The following is an 18,183-nucleotide window of genomic DNA, read 5'->3' as shown; positions in this document are numbered from 1 at the left end:
TGGAGGTGCTCCAGATTTATACCTTTTTGTCTACCCAGCGATTAAACACCCAGGGCTTGGCCTGGGTCAGCTGACTTGGGATCACAGGACTCGAACTATGAGGCCATAAAATTGCAGTGTGGCTGTTTAGTTTTGGGCTGGAGCCTAGGTGCTGGGACTCTTTACCCTCATAATGGGTCCCAGAGTTCGGGCTCCAGCCCAAGCCCAAACATCTACACTACAATTTTAGAGCACCACGAGCCCGAGCCATCTGACCTGGGCCAGTTGCAGGTGTTTAATTGCTGTGTAGATATATACCAAGAGCACAGTTTTGCCCTTAGTGTGTGGTTGCAGGCCTATTTTAAAGCAGTTGGTGTCTGTGGGCCTGATCCTGCAGTGCCCATGTTGTCAAAATTCCCACTGAATTCACTGTTTGTAGCATTGTTATAGCTGTGTTGGTCCCAGGATATTAGGACAAAAAAGGTGGATGAGGTAATATCTTTTATTGGAGCAGCTTCGGACAGTGAGAGAGACAAGCTTTTGGGCAACACGCAGTTCAAGGTTTAGGAAAGGTACTCAAAAGTGTATTGCCTTAAATACAAGGTGGAACAGATTGTTTAGCATAAGTAGTGAAAACACATTTTAAGGTCCATTCAGAGTGAAGTGACCCATTAGCACTTCTGCAGTCATAGGACAAATATGGTGGGGTTAGTGAGTTAGATTGTTGTATTAAGCCATAAATCTAGTGTCTCTATTTAGACTATGATCTTTAGTGTCTAGCAAAGTTCTGAACTTAAGCTCCCCATCTCATCTTTTGAAGGTGTGCAGCTTTCTTGTGAGGACAAGGACTGAGAGGTCAGATATGGAACAATCGTTTCTTTTGAAAAATGTTTACCCTGAGGTTATATGGTGTTCCTGTCTTTTATCATGTTTCTGCGTGAGTGTCTGGTTTCACCCCCATGGTTGCTATGGAGGCATTTAGTGCATTGGATGATGTACAGCACATATTGCATTAGGCATGTGTAGAACCTAAGGCTCTTGAAAGGTGTGTTGTGTGGGGTATTGATCATTGTAGCAGTGGAGATATGTCTGTAGGTTTTGTTGTTATGGCAGGATCTGGTGCTACTTTGAGTTGCTGGGGTGTGTGGGGGAAATTGCTTCTGATGACGATGAGCTAGGCGAGGTTGGGGGGTTGTTTGAAGACCAGTAGAATTTACTAGTATTTTAGCCTCCATATGCACTGCATAATTAGGTCCTTTAAAGGGTAGCTTTTGGTGGTCCCTGAATAGGGATATAATCTTTTGGTCTTGATCTATTAAGGAGTCCCTAGGTAAAATCCAGGTGTAGAGTTTTAAAGGAGGAATTTAGTTTGTAATTAAAAGGTGACTCTTAGTTGTTTTCTAGGTCTTTCAGAGATCATCTGCTTTTACCCCTGCTTGCATTCCACATCTGTCCTGCCATAGCAGCTCTAGACTTTTTACATGTTGTCTTATGGTTTTGCCTTTTTCAAGGTTACCCACTTAGATGCACTGAGACAACTTCTGCATCAGTGCACAAGCACGTAGAGCCAGTACTGAATATAACAGCCTGTAGCTGCCAGGGCTGAGAGAGTGTCTAAATGCAATTAGGAGGGTACAGCTGAAGTAATAGAGCACTGTTCCACAGAATTAAAGCTCAGTTTAATCTCTGGTGTAGGTATAAAAGCTGTAATCAAGTGTCTTGGCTGTATCTGAATGGCATTGACTTGTATAATTTACTGTATAGGCTAGGTCTAGGCTAGGAAATTAGGTTGGTATAACTCTGTCACTCAGGGGTGTGAGTTTTTCACACCCATGAGTGATGCAGTTAAGCAGACCTAACCCACGGTGTAGAAAGTGCCAAGTTGACATGGGAATCTCCCATCAGCATAGCTGCCACCTCTTGGGGAGGTGAAGAACCTATGCTGATGGCAGAAGCTCTCCCATGGACACCGGTAGCGTCTTCACTGAAGCACTACAGTGGCACAGTTGTAGCGATGCAGCTGTGCTGCTGCAGCCATTTAAGTGTTGCCCTGCCTAGATACAGATACAGACCTGAGGCAGAACCCCTGATCCAAATGCCCTCATTCTTTAGGAGAGTTTGGATCAGTATCTAGATCTGAATTCTTTTTGGCTCAGGCTTGTCTTTAGTTACCTATGCTAGGGAAATTGATCATACAACCATCTTTGAACCCTCAACTCAGGTGGGCTTGAGAAAAGGTGAAGAATTCCAGAATTTGTTAATATTAAGGCCCCATCAAGATTCAGGCTTATCTGAGCACTGCATGTAATAATTTTTGAGGGGTGGAGTGTCTGAGAGTTCAGTTAGTACTTTTTTTTTGTTTTCAAGGTTGCGTGCAAGCAAAGACTTTTAGTATTCTGTGGGCAGTGTCCCTTGAATAATTCCTGCCTTAATGGATGGGAGAATGGTATCGTTTGGAGGAGGGTCTCAGAAGTGTTGTTGTCTGCTGCTGCCTATCTAAAGGCATTGGTACTCCAGAGCACTGTAGGAGCCTCCCATGCAGTTTCTACATATAGGGCAGTTGAGCAACACTATGAGTGCTCTGAGGTCATGATTCAGTATTACAGATTAAATTCAATCATAAAATCCATCACATGTTGGTATTAACTAGAACTGTCTATGGGCAGCTGGAGGTCTGCAGTTTTGGGGAAGAGGAAAATTATCAGGGGAGACGACATAGCTCAGCTAATAGTTAGTAGACATACTCAACCAGAATACATCTATGTACAAATTTCTCCCTGATGCAGCTGCATTACAGCTAAGCTTTGGATCCAGCTGTGTGTGAATCTCCCCAAAGAAGGCTCAACTCTATTAACTCTGTTTTTTTTTTCTGTTAGGGAGGCAGGACACAGGCAGAAGGGAATGGCATTTCCCTACATTTCTTGTCCCTAACTTGAGTCTCTCTGTCACTTCTTATAAGCTTAATGTATTAGAAGGCACTGAAAAATGGAGTGTTGAAATGAATTTTATTGTATTAACAAATGAAATGTTTCTATCCCCCACTTCAGTGTCAGCTTAAAGCGTAGTATGCCAACAGTTAAACTGGAACTGCATAAGGGGCAGTTACAAGATTTTCACAGTTCTATTAAGAATACAAGGAGCTCTTTCACGGAGTGAGCTCAGAAAGTCTTATCCAAAGCCCACTGAAATAAATGGGGGACTTTCCATTGACTTCACTGATCAGGCCTTGCACAAATCCAGCTCTGAGACTGTCTCTCCACCAAGGCATTGTCTATTTTGTTTGTGTCCTAATTTATATCCCTTGAGGAGAGGGAATAGTCTGTGCACCTCAGTTGCAATGCTGGGGGTGTTGAATGTTCTCCACACTGTATGCCACGCCTTCATATGAAATGAGGTTTAGGAGTGTTCAGCCTCTGAGATCTGACTGGGATCTCTAAGAGCTTTTAAAACCCCACCAGAATGCTAGATCTAATGATCCCCCTGCCATGTGATGCTGAGCAGAGCAAGACCAGAGAAAACCCATGCAAATATTGTCATCCACGCAGAGGCAGGGCCGGCTTTAGGAAGTGCGGGTCCCAATTCGAACAGTTTCGATGGGGCCTCGGCAGGGATAACTTTAAAAAAACCCAAAAAAACACATGGGGCTTGTACCCACCGGGTGGTGCCCCAAGTCTTCGGCGGCACTTCAGCAGCAAGTCCTTTGCTCACTCCAGGTCTTCGGCGGCACTGAAGGACACGCTGTCAAAGTGCCGCCGAAGACCAGGAGTGAATGAAGTACCCACCATCGAAATGCTGCTGAAGACCCGGAGTGCTGCTGGGTGAGTAAAAATTAAAAAGGCGCCTCTAGCCAGGGAAGGGATTCTCACTGGGCCCAGGACCCTCTTAGGCGCGGGGCCCGATTCGGGGGAATTGGTGGAATAGGCCTAAAGCCGACCCTGCGCAGAGGGGCAAGTGGATCTATGGTAGTATCCCCGTAGCATGTATCCTCCCCCTTATGAGAGTTGCATGTAAGCTGGTCTCTGTGAGGTGGGAGGCCGAAGCCAGCAAAGATGGCAGCAGAGTTGGAGAGCAGCTGTGCTACATAATATGCTCCCAAGGGAATGTGGACTAATACTGCATGTGGCAGACTGCTGGCTTAATGCTAATGCTGTTTGCATTAACTAAGTCCCTCTGCTCTGCTCCTCAGCACCAGTGGAGGGCCAGGAGAACATAGTGGGTAGAGGCATGACCATGAAAAGTGAGGCTGCCAGTTATTTACAGGTGGGAAGAGGTACTTCAAATCTGGAAGACCCAAGAGGTTCAGATGAAAATCCAAACTTTTACGTGCTTGTGCGAGTGGAGCCTCCAGACATTTGATGTGTCAGGCATCACTAGTGCCCAGATTATTGCCCAGGTAGCTCAGTGATGGGCTCTTCACAAATGCCCAACTTAGAAAGAAGTTGCACAAAAGAATATTCCAGAACTGTTCAGTATCTGTGGAGAAGCAACCTGTTATCAGAGCCCAGCTTTCTCTTACTACTTAACCTGAGTCCATGCTCTTCTCTTGCTCCCCCCTCTCCCCCCTCCCATGATCTGTGCTTCTAAAAGATAAATAGGTCATTGTCCCTTACCTGGCCTGAGCTCCTGTCCTCCCACCCAGTCCAAAACATGATGGTCGACTTCCAGGGTGCTTCCAGCCTGGGTCTGCTAGGAAGATGACAACTGCAGATCTCACTGCAGCAATCTCCATGTAACTGCAGTAAAACACAGTTGCTGTTCCTCAGTGTCAGACTGTATTACGTTAATAGAAGTTATTGTGCAGTAGCAATTACCTGTTTACGAAGCATATTATTATAACACTTCCAGGTGCAGACTCTTTAGTAATTACGATTCTTACCCAGCCACTTAGATTTCAGATAACCAAATTGTAGGTGCTAGAGAAGGGAAAAACCTGTTAAACTGGATGGGATATCTCCCAGTCAGTGCGGGGTTGTTCCCTGCAGTATATTTACTAGGACTTTTTCCAGTTTAGTTTTAAATGTCTCAAGTGATGAGGTCTCTGCCATTTCCCTTGGGAGACTGTTACACAGTTTATTAGATCTTGGTGTCAGGGAGATTTTACTAATGTTCAGCCTACATGTTGCATTCCATTTTTGTGCTGACGGGAAGGCACAACATTGGTTGATACAGGATACAATACAGAGGTAAACAGAGTAGCTTTATGTGCCAGCTAGCATGAGATGTTTGCATCTGAAAAGTAAGTGACTGTCTCTGAAAACAACCATTTCCCTAGCAGAGGATGGGTTTAGATTGGCTTGATATATAGCTGGTCTTTAATGTGAGGCTCATTTACTTTAACAGTTAAGAACCTTGAAATAAAAGTCCCTGAGGATGAGTTGTTTGTGGAGACAAATGCTCTTCAGGAGACACTTCCTCTTTCTCTGCAGCATAGTTCAAATGGTGGCAGGTCTCTGGGCTGAGTATACAGTGTCTTGTTGCTTATAATTGAACTCACTTATGCTCCCACCTTTTGTCTGATTGGTTTGGAGGGGATGAAGTATGCAGGGATTAGAATGTGATTCTGAGAAAAATTATTAGAGACTCTTACTCTAGAAAGGCTTTTTCTTTATTCTTTGGGCCAAATTGTTACTTCAGCGTGTGTCTGCCCGTAAAATCATTGCCAGGAGAGGATATGTGGGTGCGGGGGGTTCTTCCACTGTGACTTTTGACTCTAGTCTATTCCTGCCAACCCATCACTTCGCAGACCTTCTTTTGGGGGATTGAGGCAAGAGGGGACCTCAACCCCAGCCAGCACTGCTGTCAAGCACATTGATGGGGTGGTTCCCCCAGGGTGGGGCCCGGCTGCTGGTTCACATTTGTATCCAAGGGGTTAGACACAATGCCCCATCTCGTAAGGACGTGTCCAGTGTGTTACCTTTTTGGATCTGGTGCTTGAATCAGAAAGTTCCTGTGCTGGGCATCTGTCAAAAGTTGTAACAACTAAACAACCCTCATGTAGGTCCAAACTATGACCTCTGGGAGGGGGTGAATTCCAGCCAGCTGGTTACCTAAAACCCAACCCTGAAGTTTCGCTTCAAGGAAGATGGGAAAAACCCAACTAGCCTCGGCCAATCTGGTGGTGTGGGGGGAAAAAATCTTTCCCAATCCCAAAGTGGTGACTTGCGCATCCCACAGCAACCTAGATAAGGGAGGAAGGGTAGACTGACTGCTAGAAACCAGCAAACAGGAAGTGGCTCCAAGCACATGGCTTGAAATCTCATGCCAAATCCTGTGAGATGTTATGGCAGCAGATCACGGGCCAGGTCCTGTGATACCTCAACCCTATCCTGGAAGTCTTGTGGTGGCTGGAAATCATGTGGGACCTGTTCTGTCCTTTTGCCCTCTCCCATCATGGGAGCCACCAAAACACTGCCCTCTCTAGGGGCCCTCTTTCGGTCACAAGCAGAGTTTGAATTAAGTGTGACTTGGTGCCAATGTCCAGGATGAGTGAAAAGAGTCAGAGTTTGGCCCTTTATATTAAATTATATTTGTTTTGCAGCAGGGGCATATGAGGTACTCTTTGGAAAGGATGTTTTCCAGCCAAAGGAAAACTGTGCCCATTTTGTGCCTCAGTTTCCTAAAGCTCACTGTGGATGAGTGGCTACCTGGAGAGCCTGGGGAGAAGTTAGCCTTAAAATTAAAAGGGTCATATCTAGCCATCATGTTTTGCACAATGCATCTAAAGAACTTTGCTGGGAGTTATGCTTATGGATCAGTGGTGAATTGGAATGTGTCCTCTGTCTTGCGCTAATGGCAGCTACTTGGTAGAGAGTGACAGAGTGTTGGAAGTGGTTATGGAAGCCAGCATATGGGAGTGTAAATGCATTGGGATGAAGGTGGTATATGCATATGAAATATTACTTCTTATTAAGAGCTTGTAAATCAATTTCTGTCTTGCTTTGATGCTGGTTTATTATCAGCCCACTCAAAAAGGCTGTGCACGTAGTGCTCCTAGGACTTCAGAATCTACCATCAGATATTCCTCTTTGCTATTAAGCTTTTGGGGCCAGGTTTGCGGACCAGAACTGCACATGCATGACCTACTTTATGGAAGCTATGCATGCCTACACAGCTACCCACGTGCTTGTGCAAATCTGATATATGGATGCATGTGGGTAGTGCGCACATTTGTTCCAATGGTGCACTAAAATCACAGTCTCATAATTAGTCTCCCAGTGTTAACTAAGTACTTCTGTTGTTAATCTAGAATTAAAGCACAAGGAATACTAGTTTGCAGTCTAAACAGTTTGGAATGCCGTTCTGCTGGTATCACAAGTGAAGCTACTTTTTACTAAGATAGTGGACTCCAGCAGTAGGCTCAGAAATGACCATCAACCTTTATTCACTCACATGAATAATCTTTATTCATATTGACTTCATTAGGACCACTCACGTAGTGAGCAAAAGTTGTAGGATTAGGCCCGATTGCTTTTAAATATCTTCTTGCCAGGTAGTTAGTGCCTTTCTGACCATAGGAAATGGTTTTCCTAGCAAAAGAGGCAATTTTCTTTTTGGGTAACTCGGGCAGTTTTTGTTTGGAATATCTCTCTGTGTTAACTAACATACATTTTTACAGTTAGCCAAGAATTTTATTTTGTAAGAAATGAAATCAGTATGGCTCTTTCTCTGTCATTTCTGTACTTGTCAATTCTTTTCCCCCCTCCAGCTTCTTCTTTTGTGTGCTAGCCTTAAAAAGCCCCCAAAGTGTCTGTTATAATCATATTTTGTATGTCACAACCAGACTGAATGCCCTCACACTAATATGCCTGGTTTGAGGAAATCCGTTCCTGTCTGGTATAACAGGCAGTTTGTTATAAACCATGCCATTTATTTGTGGGGTTCTACTTGGGAAACAGCTGCATATATAATTGGAGAGGGTTTAGGTCACCTGTGAGTATTGCTGTTTATAGAACTAAAATAAAACCTTCCAAAGCAGAGAGAGTTTTCAGCACTTAGCTGTGAGATGCTGTTGAAATGCCGCTTATTTAAAGAGGTGATCATAATTAAAGCATTATCGGCAGTACTGTTCAGCTTGTCGGAAGATTGACTTCACATGTGAAGTTGCCAGCCTTGTTTTCTCTTTGGGAGGTCACTATAACTCAGCACTTTTCTTTAAGGTGTGTACACACAGGTCACTTCTCTAATTAGTGCATCTTCATGTTTGAGAGTGTGCACCTTTGTGTTGCATAGTATATTAATGGAAATTTTTCTTCTTTAAAAGCTTGGCAAAGACATGTGATGTTTTTAGTATTAGATAATGAATCCACCCCCACCGCTTCGTGGTTTTAAAAATAACCAATAGGTGTTTTATTTTTAACTCTGAAGCAATAAGAAAAGTCTGGGTTTTAGGAAATCGCAAATACACCTCTACCCTGATATAATGTGGTCCTCCGGAGACGACAGATCTCACCGTGTTCTAGCTGAGACCGCGTTATATCTCCCTCACCCCCCCCCATTCCTTGTTCCTTGATCACCCCCTCCAGAGACCCCTGTCCCTAATCACCCCCAGGACTCCACCCCCTGACAGGCACTCACCGGCAGCGGTGGGAAGCGGAGCAACGTGGCCCCAGCCCGCTCCACTCCTCCACCTCCCAGCCGTGGCGCTCCGCTTCCCGCCGCTGGTGAGTGCAGGGAGGTTTGGGGAAAAGATGCCACCTGCACTCACCTGTGGCCAGAAGCAGAACGCTGCAGCTGGGAGCCGGCGGAGTGGAGCGGGCTGGCTCTGATTCCGCTGCTGCCGGTGAGTGCAGGGGGATCCCTTCCCCCAAGCTCCCTCCCCCAAGCCGCGGCTGGGGCCGGCGTGAGGGAAGTGGAACGGGCTGCTCCTGGCCCCCTGCTATCCCCTGGGCCTTCAGGGCCCCCAAAAGTGCCCCCTCCCCAAGCTCCTGCCTCCCAGACTCTGGGGTGGAGGAGCTCCTGACCGCCCCTGAGACCGTCTGCCCCTTATTCAGCCTCTTGGCCTAGGCCCCATCCTGGCACCCTTAACACGCTGATCAGAGCAGTGTGTCAGAGCTTTACCACGTTGTATGCAAACCAGCATTTTGTCGGGTCGCTTTATATTGGGGTAGAGGTGTAGTACCAGGATACAAAACAAACATCTGGCTGATTTATGGGATTGCTAATGGGATATGTAGCATTACACCTGTAGGTCATCTCTTCGGCTCTAGCACAGGTTGGTGGCAACTGAGAGTCATTATCTGATTTGCTGTTTCATGTAATGAATTGGAAATCTTAGTCTTCTTCCTAGCAGATAGGCAATCATTTCACAAGATCCGCTGTCACAGTTGACACCACTCTTGGCAGCCTATGTAGAGAGGCCAAGGACAGAAAGGGCAAGGAGGCTGAAACTTGCCCTTGGGGATAATCTCTCCAGGTCAAGATTGAAGCATGTTAGTAGAGTAGCGTGAACAAAACTCCTGCTGCTGGTGCATGTTTGTATTTGTCTTGTGGATAATTAGAAGACTTTAATTTCCACTGCTGGAAATCCAGAACCTCTCAAGAACACTCAACAGTCACTTAAAATATATACATATGTAAATAGCCACATAATTGCAAGTCACGGAGAACTTCTCAGCTTAACTATTCCTGAACTGTTTTGTATATCATGATACATTCTGTGACCTTTTATAATGTTGGAGGCCAACATTATGGAAATAAGCAGCTTTTTATTCCTTTCTAAGGTCAGTCTAACCAAATTATGCATCTTCTAATGCAGTCGCTTCAAGCTCTGTTTTGAAAATTTCATTTTAATACCTTGCAACAGAGATAAATACTGTAGCTCATTTTCATGTTGAGCAATATATTGCACTGATCATCATTCTCGCTGCATGGTTTCTTGGGCCAGGGTCTTATTTAACGTTGCTTTGTTTGTTCTCTCTTTATACTGATGATAAAGGACTGTGATCCCACCCCAAAACACGTGTGGGGTCAATGTTGCAGAGGTTTCAGAGCTTTGCACCTCCTCCTGTTGAAGCTAATGGGAGTTTTAGCACTGATTTCAATGGAAGTAGGATTGATTCCAATAACCATTTGTGGGAGGTGGCATTTGTGGCCTTGTATGGAAGCAGGATCTGATGTGGATTTGTTTGTGCTTTTTAAGTGTACTGGTTCGGGAAAATAAACTTGAATCAATAGAAATGGACAATGCCCGGACATTGATACCTAGCTACCTATGACCCAGAGGGATATGAATTTTCCCTCTCTTCTTAGGGAGGCCGAACAGCATTTTCCCAGGTGAGAACAAAGGACTATGAAGATGTGAGGTGGGGATAAGAGTTGGCTGCTGGAAGGAGTCAGGTCTCTCACTGAGAGTTTGGTCTGATGAAGGAGGTCAGATAGAGAGATGGCGTGAACCAGGGGGTTCACTGCAGCTTGGCTGGGCTCTGGGCTGACCAGAATGGGCTCTGCTTCAACCTTCCATTTCTCTAGACTACCCTAAGAACTTCTTATGCTGTGTTCCATTTAACAAATAAACTCTACTGTTTTGACAGTTGTGTGAGCGTCACTGCAAATATTTGCTGAGGGGATTAATCCCTGAAGAGTGTGCAAGTTTCTATTGGACTTGCTGGGACTTGCTGTGAAATGAACAGCTCTTGGTCCCTTTCCTTTACATACTAGGCCAGATTCTCAGCTGCTGTAAAACAGCATGACTCCATTAAAATAAATGGAGCTATGCCAGTTTACATCAGTTGTGGAGCTGGCCAGCTGTTGTCTGTCAGACCACACCCAGATCCCTCTGCTAGTTTTGTTTACATGTTCCTTTGCCAGTTGCTAGCAGTTTCCAGCAGAGTTCTGTCACTACATTTTATTTCAGTCCATTTAATCCCAGTCATCTGTCAAAGGGGCAGGTTTTCATCCATATTGCTGCAGAAACCAGCAAGCACAGCTGAAAAAGACCAAGACTTGCCTTGATGATGTACTGAAGAAAATTGCCATTTTTCCTAAAATCATTCAAGCTAGAAATAGCAAAGAACTTGCTAGACCATTCCATCCAATTCATCCTCCTGCCTGTGCACAACTTTCCTCTGAACTGCGCCTTCAGATGTTTACTATAGTACAATTTAAATATCTCAATTGATAAGACATCTACCATTTCCCAGAGATTACTCCACAGCCTCACATCACTGTCTCCAGTGATTTTTCCCTTCCTCCCCATTCTTGTATTCATCCTAAATGTTCCATGTCTGGAATTCATTCATTCTACCCTACTAGTTATACCCTGTCATACCAACCTAAATAAACCTCCCATCTATAAAAAGGGAAATAAGGACAGCCTGGGGAATTACAGACCAGTCATCTTAACTTCTGTACCCGGAAAGATAATGGAGCAAATAAGAAATCAGTTTGCAAACACCTAAAAGATAATGAGGTGATAAGTAACAGTAAGCATAGATTTGTCAAGAACAGATTGTGTCAAACCAACCCGATAGCTTTCTTTGACAGGCAGTCAGTAGGAGAAAGCAGTAGATGTGGTATATCTTGACTGTAGTAAGGCTTTTTTGATACTGTCTCACATGACCTTCTCATAAACAAATTAGGGAAATACAGCCTAGAGGGAGCTTAAGGTGGGTGCATAACTGGTTGGAAAATTGTTCCCAGAGAGAAGTTATCAGTGGTTCACAGACTGCTGTAAGGGCATAACGAGTGGGGTCCTGCAGGGATCAGTTCTGGGTCCAGTTCTGTTCAATATCTTCATCAGTGATTTAGATAATGGCATAGAGAGTATACTTATAAAGTTTGTGGACAATACCAAGCTGGGAGGGGTTTCAAGTGCTTTGGAGGATAGGATTAAAATTCAAAATGATCTGGACAAACTGGAGAAATGGTCTGAAGTAAATAGGATGAAATTCAATAAGGGCTCCACTTAGGAAGGAACAATCCGTTGCACACATACAAAATGGGAAATAACTGCCTAGGAAGGAGTACTGCAGAAAGGGATCCGGGGGTTATAGCGGATCACAAGCTAAATATGAGTCAACAGTGTAACTCATATTACAAAAAAAACCAAACATCATTCTGGGATGTATTAGCAGGAATACTGTAAGCAAGACACGAGACATAATTCTTCCGCTCTACTTCAGGCTGATTAGGCCTCAAGTGGAGTATTGTGTCCAGTTCTGAGCGTCACATTTCAGGATAAATGTGGACAAATTGGAGAAAGTCCAGAGAAGAGCAACAGAAATGATGAAAGGTCTAGAAAACATGACCTATGAGGGAAGACTGAAAAAATTGGGTTTGTTTAGACTGGAGAAGAGAAGATTGAAGAGGGGACATAAGTTTTCAAGTACATAAAAGATTGTTACAAGGAGGAGGGAGAGAAATTGCTGCTTTTAGCCTCTAAGTATAGGACAAGAAGCAATGGGTTTAAATTGCAGCAAGGGCTGTTTAGGTTGGACATTAGGAAAACCTTCCTAACTGTGGTTAAGCACTGGAATAAATTGCCTAGAGAGGTTGTAGAATCTCCGTTATTGGAGATTTGTAAGAGCAGGTTGGACAAACACCTGTCAGGGATGATCTAATACTTAGTCCTGACTTGAGTGCAGGGAACTGGGATACATGACCTCTCAAGGTCCTTTCCAGTTCTATGATTCTGTGATTTTTCTATCTTTAGAAGTTCATTTTGCCCTCTCCTGGGAGATGAGGTGATGCAGCACAACTGATCCTTGTGCTGTAAAGCTCCAATTTGCCAGTTGTCTTTCTGGGAAATAGGTACTCTGAACAGAATGCAGTGTCTGCGTGCAGTATAGAGAAATACTGTTCCCTCCCTATCTTTTAATGAGATTCCTCTACATATTCAGCCCAAAGACTGCATTGGCCATTCCTTTTTTCATGCAGCCAGACTGCTTTTCAAACTCCTGTCTAACTTGCTGTCCTCTATCACCCCAGCTCTCTCTTGGCATGTGAATGCTTGTCAAATAGAACTTGGTAGCTGTGCATGCTCTCTGCTCTCCAGCCAGGTTACGTGGGTTTGCTTTAAAAAATGATGAGAGATTGTTCCATGTAGAGCCATAGTTGAGTGCCAATTACGTTTTATTAATTAAAATACAGGATGGTCTTATTTGTAGCATAAATAGTTCTAACCTTTTAATTAAAATTTTAAATTACAGTGTTCTCTGAATTTATAGAGTTGTGTGCTCTTGTGAAAATGCATATTTTTTAGGGCTTCGTCCTTCTTTATCTCAAATGCCTATTGACATTAGTAGGAGTTTTGTGTGTGCAGTAATACAGAATCATGTCAATAATTGGCAAAGTGGCATTAGGGGCCTGATTCCACAGTCCCTACTTAGACAAAGCTACCCATTGAAGTCAGTGGGCAGATTTGCCAGAGAGACACTGCAGTGTTGGTACTGCAGCATTTTAAATTAGGACAAAGTAATAGCTTATGTCAGCTGGACAAGTGATTATTACTTTGTGTGTTTAACACAGAATCCCAGTTAGTTCTTGTCTCTTTGTCAGGGTAGCCGAGGTTAGTGTAATGATGCCCTAAAAAATGTGTATTACATTTATTGTGGTACATCTCCTCCTCAGTGGCTTATCCAATATCTTCTGATGGAACTGCTCAGTACACTACAAGTAAAAAATCTCATGGGGGTAAAAAACCCCTCATTAAATCAAATAAATACTATATGAAAATTGGAGTTGATTTCTGTATCTTTGAGCTGCATAAGAAGGTCTCTGCCTTTCTGCATTCTATTGGCCACAAGAGATCTGGACATGAATCCTTTACCATCCTCTCGGGGGTCTTGAGCTTGTCGGATTATACCATCTTTTGTAATGGCAGGTGTATGCCACAGGGCAGGTTTTAAAATTCCTATGTTGGTGGATTGCATTAACCCATACTAAGTCAGGTATGTAAAATTCCATTAAGCTAAAACCCTCTGGCACTTTCTCACCAATGCTGGAGATCTGCAGGCTATGCTAATATAGTAGGTTTGCTCATCTATTAGTAGGATGATGGTTTTAAAATAATAACATTTATCTTTGGCTGTGGACTGACATAGTGCATGCTGAGCACAATTTTTTGAAAGGCTTTGCAGATGTTGCTTCAGTCAATCTGGGTCAAAAAAAAGATTGCTTAGAATCATAAAGGTTAGAAGGAGATCAAATAATTCTGCCTTTTTATTGCTTGAATAAAGTGCTTGGAAAATATCATTCACCATTATTAGACTAAATGAGTTGGGATAACATAGGACTCAATATTAATTTTTCCATGTTGGCTGATTTTACCTGTTTTTTTTATAATGCAGCTATATTCTGTATGATTGATTAGTAGCTTGCAAAACTAAATGTATGTATTAGTGTAAGCACATAGCAGTTTAATGTGTTGCATTAGAAACAACAAATAATTATTCTTCTGTTTTACAGAAACATTTGACAGTGGGAAAGACCCAGTTAAAGCAGCTGAATGTTGCATTCAAAAGTTGTTTCTCTGTTTCCTATGGTAGGGGTAGTATCAAGTGATCTGCCTAGACACTATGGAGAGTGTGAATGCAAATTTTTGATATGATAGGCAGTCTAATGGAAAGTTATGAGATTACTGTTTCAACAAATGTCTGTTGTTCTGCTGAACAGGGATTGCTTAACAAATACAAACATCATCATCTTTTAAAACATAGTTTTTTATGTTTCTTCTTTTCTGGGTATGGAAGCTTTTATTTATATATAAAACTTTAGAACCTACATGTCCACTCAGTCCTACAGCAGCCAATTGCTCAGACAAATAAGTTTGGTTACAATTTGCAGGAGATAATGTTGCCCATGTCTTGTTTACAATGTCACCTGAAAGTGAGAACAGGCATTCGCATGGCACTGTTGTAGCCGGCATTGCAAGATATTTACGTGCCAGATGTGCTAAAGATTCATACGTCCTTTCATGCTTCAACCACCATTCCAGACTATATGCCTCCATGCTGATGACAGGTTCTGCTTGATAATGATCCAAAGCAGAGTGGACCGACACATGTTCATTTTCATCATCTGAGTCCGATGCCACCAGCAGAAGGTTGATTTTCTTTTTTGGTAGTTTGGGTTCTGTAGTTTCCTCATCGGAGTGTTGGTTCTTTTAAGACATCTGAAAGCACGCTCCACACCTCATCCCTCTCAAATTTTGGAGGGCACTTCACATTCTTAAACCTCGGTTGAGTGCTGTATCTATCCTTAGAAGTCTCGTTAAATGCGCTATGAAAATGTTCTTAAAACGAATATGCTGGGTCATCATTTGAGACTGCTATAACATGAAATATTAGGCAGAATGTGGGTAAAACAGAACGTGGGGCAGAATTGTATGTCTCCATCAGTTCATTCACAAATTTAATTAATGCATTATTATTTTAACGAGCATCATCAGCATGGAAAGCATGTCCTCTGGAATGGTGGCCGAAGCATGAAGGGGCATATGAATGTTTAGCATATATGGCACATAAATACCTTGCAACACTAGCTACTTAAATGCCTGTTTTCACTTTCGGGTGACATTGTAACTAAGAAGTCAGCAGTATCTTCCGTAAATGTAAACAAACTTGTTTGTCTTAGCAATTGGCTGAACAAGAAGTAGGACTGAGTGGACTTGTAGGCTCTAAAGTTTTACTTTGTTTTATTTTTGAGTGCAGTTATGTAACCAAAAAAATCTACATGATAAAGAGTTGCACTGCAGTACTTGAATGAGGTGAATTGAAAACTTATAGTTCTTTTGTTTATCATTTTGTACAGTGCAAATATTTGTAATAAAAATAATATAAAGTGAGCACTGTACGCTTTGTATTCTGTGTTGTAATAGAAATCAATATTTGAAAATGTAGAAAAACATTTCATAGAATATCAGAGTTGGAAGGGACCTCAGGAGGTCCTCTAGTCCAACCACCTGCTTAAAGCAGGACTAATCTCCAGACAGATTTTTACCCCAGGATCCCTAAATGGCCCCCTCAAGGATTGAGCTCACAACCCTTGGTTTAGCAGGCCAATGCTCAAACCACTTAGCTATCCCTCCCCCATTTAATACATTTCTATTGGTATTCTATTGTTTAACTGTGCAATTAATCATGATTAATTTTTTTTATTGCAGTTAATTTTTTTAATTAATCGCGTGAGTTAACTGGGATTAATTGACAGCCCTAATATAAATATAAAACTCCATTAACTATTGCATCTACAGCTATGTATGGACAGTATTATACAGGTTCTCTGACATTATATTACAATGTTAAGAATAACTTTCAACTGCTTCTGCCATCCTTACTCACATCAAGTAGTACCTTCCTTCACATTTAAATAAGAATTAGACTGCTCAAAGTGTAAGATACTACTTACTGTAACAGTTGCAAAGTCAGCCCTGGATCACAAATGTCCTCATGTTTTTAGTACATCAGTAATGTTAATAAGAACTTAGCTTCTACATATATTTAGAGATGAACCTAAGGCAAATCCAGTGCCCCTGAAATCTGGGAAAGTTCTGATCCAAACTTGGTTCCTGGTTCTTGTGTTTATTATTGAACTTCGGCAAATTCAGTTTCAGGCTGGCTTGGGTCCACCTTCACTGACATTTAATAATGTGTTCATGACAAATGCAATCTTCAACTGCACAGGGAAATTGACTTATTTTAACTTCCTAAAGCTTAAAGACATCCTGCCCACCCCCTTTCTAGCACACTGCTTTTGAGCCCCTTTGGAAAAATGATGTGTGCTGGCCATGGTCCTGACTGTTTACTTCCTTAGGTATGAGCTGACAGCAGTGGTGTTGTCAGCAAAGGAGATGAAATTAGTGGCACATATGCCCTTCCCCTTCACATTTCACACCCCTCCCCAGAGATTCTCTACAGAGTCTGTCAAAAGAGCTTGTTTGATTTGACTGTTGCTGCAGAACCAGCAGAGGGAGCACAGAAGCACAAAACATTATGTAAGTTTTCTGGTTACAGTAGCTACGGGCTCTTTGTGTGCATGTGTGTGTGTGTCTGTGCTCAGTGACCAGAGATGAATTACTTTTTAAAAATGAAAGTATTTAGGAGTAGGCTCTTCCTTTGATTTTCACCGTTAAGTCTCATTAGCATAAGTGGGTGTTAACATACACACATTATGGGAGAAAGACTATATCTTATAGACTTTTGGGGAAATTCCTCATTAGACTCTAACAAATTATACCAAGCTACTGACTGCGCATGAGAAAACTCTTTTTGGAAAAGAGTATCGCTTTTCTATTCTGCTCTGTATTTTCTTTAGATTCTTCTCATTGATCTGATTAAAATAATCCTTTTTAAAGTGTGTTTCTTGGCAGAACGGTGATCCAGTAAAAAAAAAAATTACACACTGAGTTTCTGTATTTGTTGTCTCAAAGACATCCATATCAAATTAGCTTCCGAAGATCATTTATCTAATTGCCAGTATTAACAGCACCAGCTGGTATCAAAAAATTGAGGGATGTCTCTTCCATCACCCCAGTAATACAGATTCTCTAATCAGGATTTAGAGAATCCATTTTGTTGATGATACACATGGAAGAATAGAATCCACTTTCCCCTCCCATAGCTGTACTGGCTCTGCAGTGCTACCAGGAGTAAATGCTTGTTTGTCCCTAACATAAGCAAATGGGACTCAAATCCCACAGAGAATAGATCTGTTGAATTACGTAGTTACTTTTCACACTAAAATGACACTGTAAGTGTTCATCTGCCCTTGCTGCCTCTAGTTTGAAGCTGTAACTTGCCATGTGTGAACATGACAATTGCTTGCTGTGATAATGCTGCTCTGTTGTTGTTTGCTATATTATATGGCAGCTTGAGGCGTGTGACTGTTGCTGTTTTAAAGTCAATCAATAATAATTATTTTTACTTCAGGTGGGGAATAAGGGAATAGAGTGCAGTAGCAGACAAATTCTTAAATACAAAGACAATGTTTGCATGCAAATGTCCTTGGTGATAAAGAATAGGGATAAAATGTATATGTATTTCATGAAAATTGTTTCTAAATACAATTGTTTTTACAGATTTACATGAAGCTGATGGTTGTTCTCTGGATATTAAAACTAAATATCATACACCCAAAATCCTTTTGGGGATCTTCGGAAGGGGGGATGGTAGATTTGTCTACCTCTCTTCTCCCACCCTCCATTTACATAGGGCAAGAAAGTCATCCTGATGCAATCTGAGAAAATTATATATAGCTCAGTTTTCACAT

At 42.4% G+C, this 18,183-nt stretch overlaps 1 protein-coding gene and 1 long non-coding RNA gene across 5 annotated transcripts in view; one reads left to right on the top strand and one right to left on the bottom strand.

Moving 5' to 3' along the window:
* PCDH19 (protocadherin 19) overlaps positions 1-18,183 on the top strand; it is a 118,754-nt gene that overhangs the window by 9,788 nt on the left and 90,783 nt on the right. The window lies entirely within an intron of this gene.
* LOC127056820 (uncharacterized) overlaps positions 1-18,183 on the bottom strand; it is a 40,610-nt gene that overhangs the window by 3,326 nt on the left and 19,101 nt on the right. The window contains exon 3 of the long non-coding RNA XR_007775925.1: positions 4,590-4,712. This is a non-coding gene — a long non-coding RNA (uncharacterized LOC127056820). The remainder of the gene's footprint in view (positions 1-4,589; positions 4,713-18,183) is intronic.

Source organism: Gopherus flavomarginatus, chromosome 8 (genome assembly GCF_025201925.1).
Source record: "Gopherus flavomarginatus isolate rGopFla2 chromosome 8, rGopFla2.mat.asm, whole genome shotgun sequence".
In the NCBI taxonomy this organism is placed as follows: domain Eukaryota; kingdom Metazoa; phylum Chordata; order Testudines; family Testudinidae; genus Gopherus; species Gopherus flavomarginatus.
Note: the sequence above shows the minus strand (reverse complement) of the source record. Positions and strands in the feature narration are given on the sequence as shown.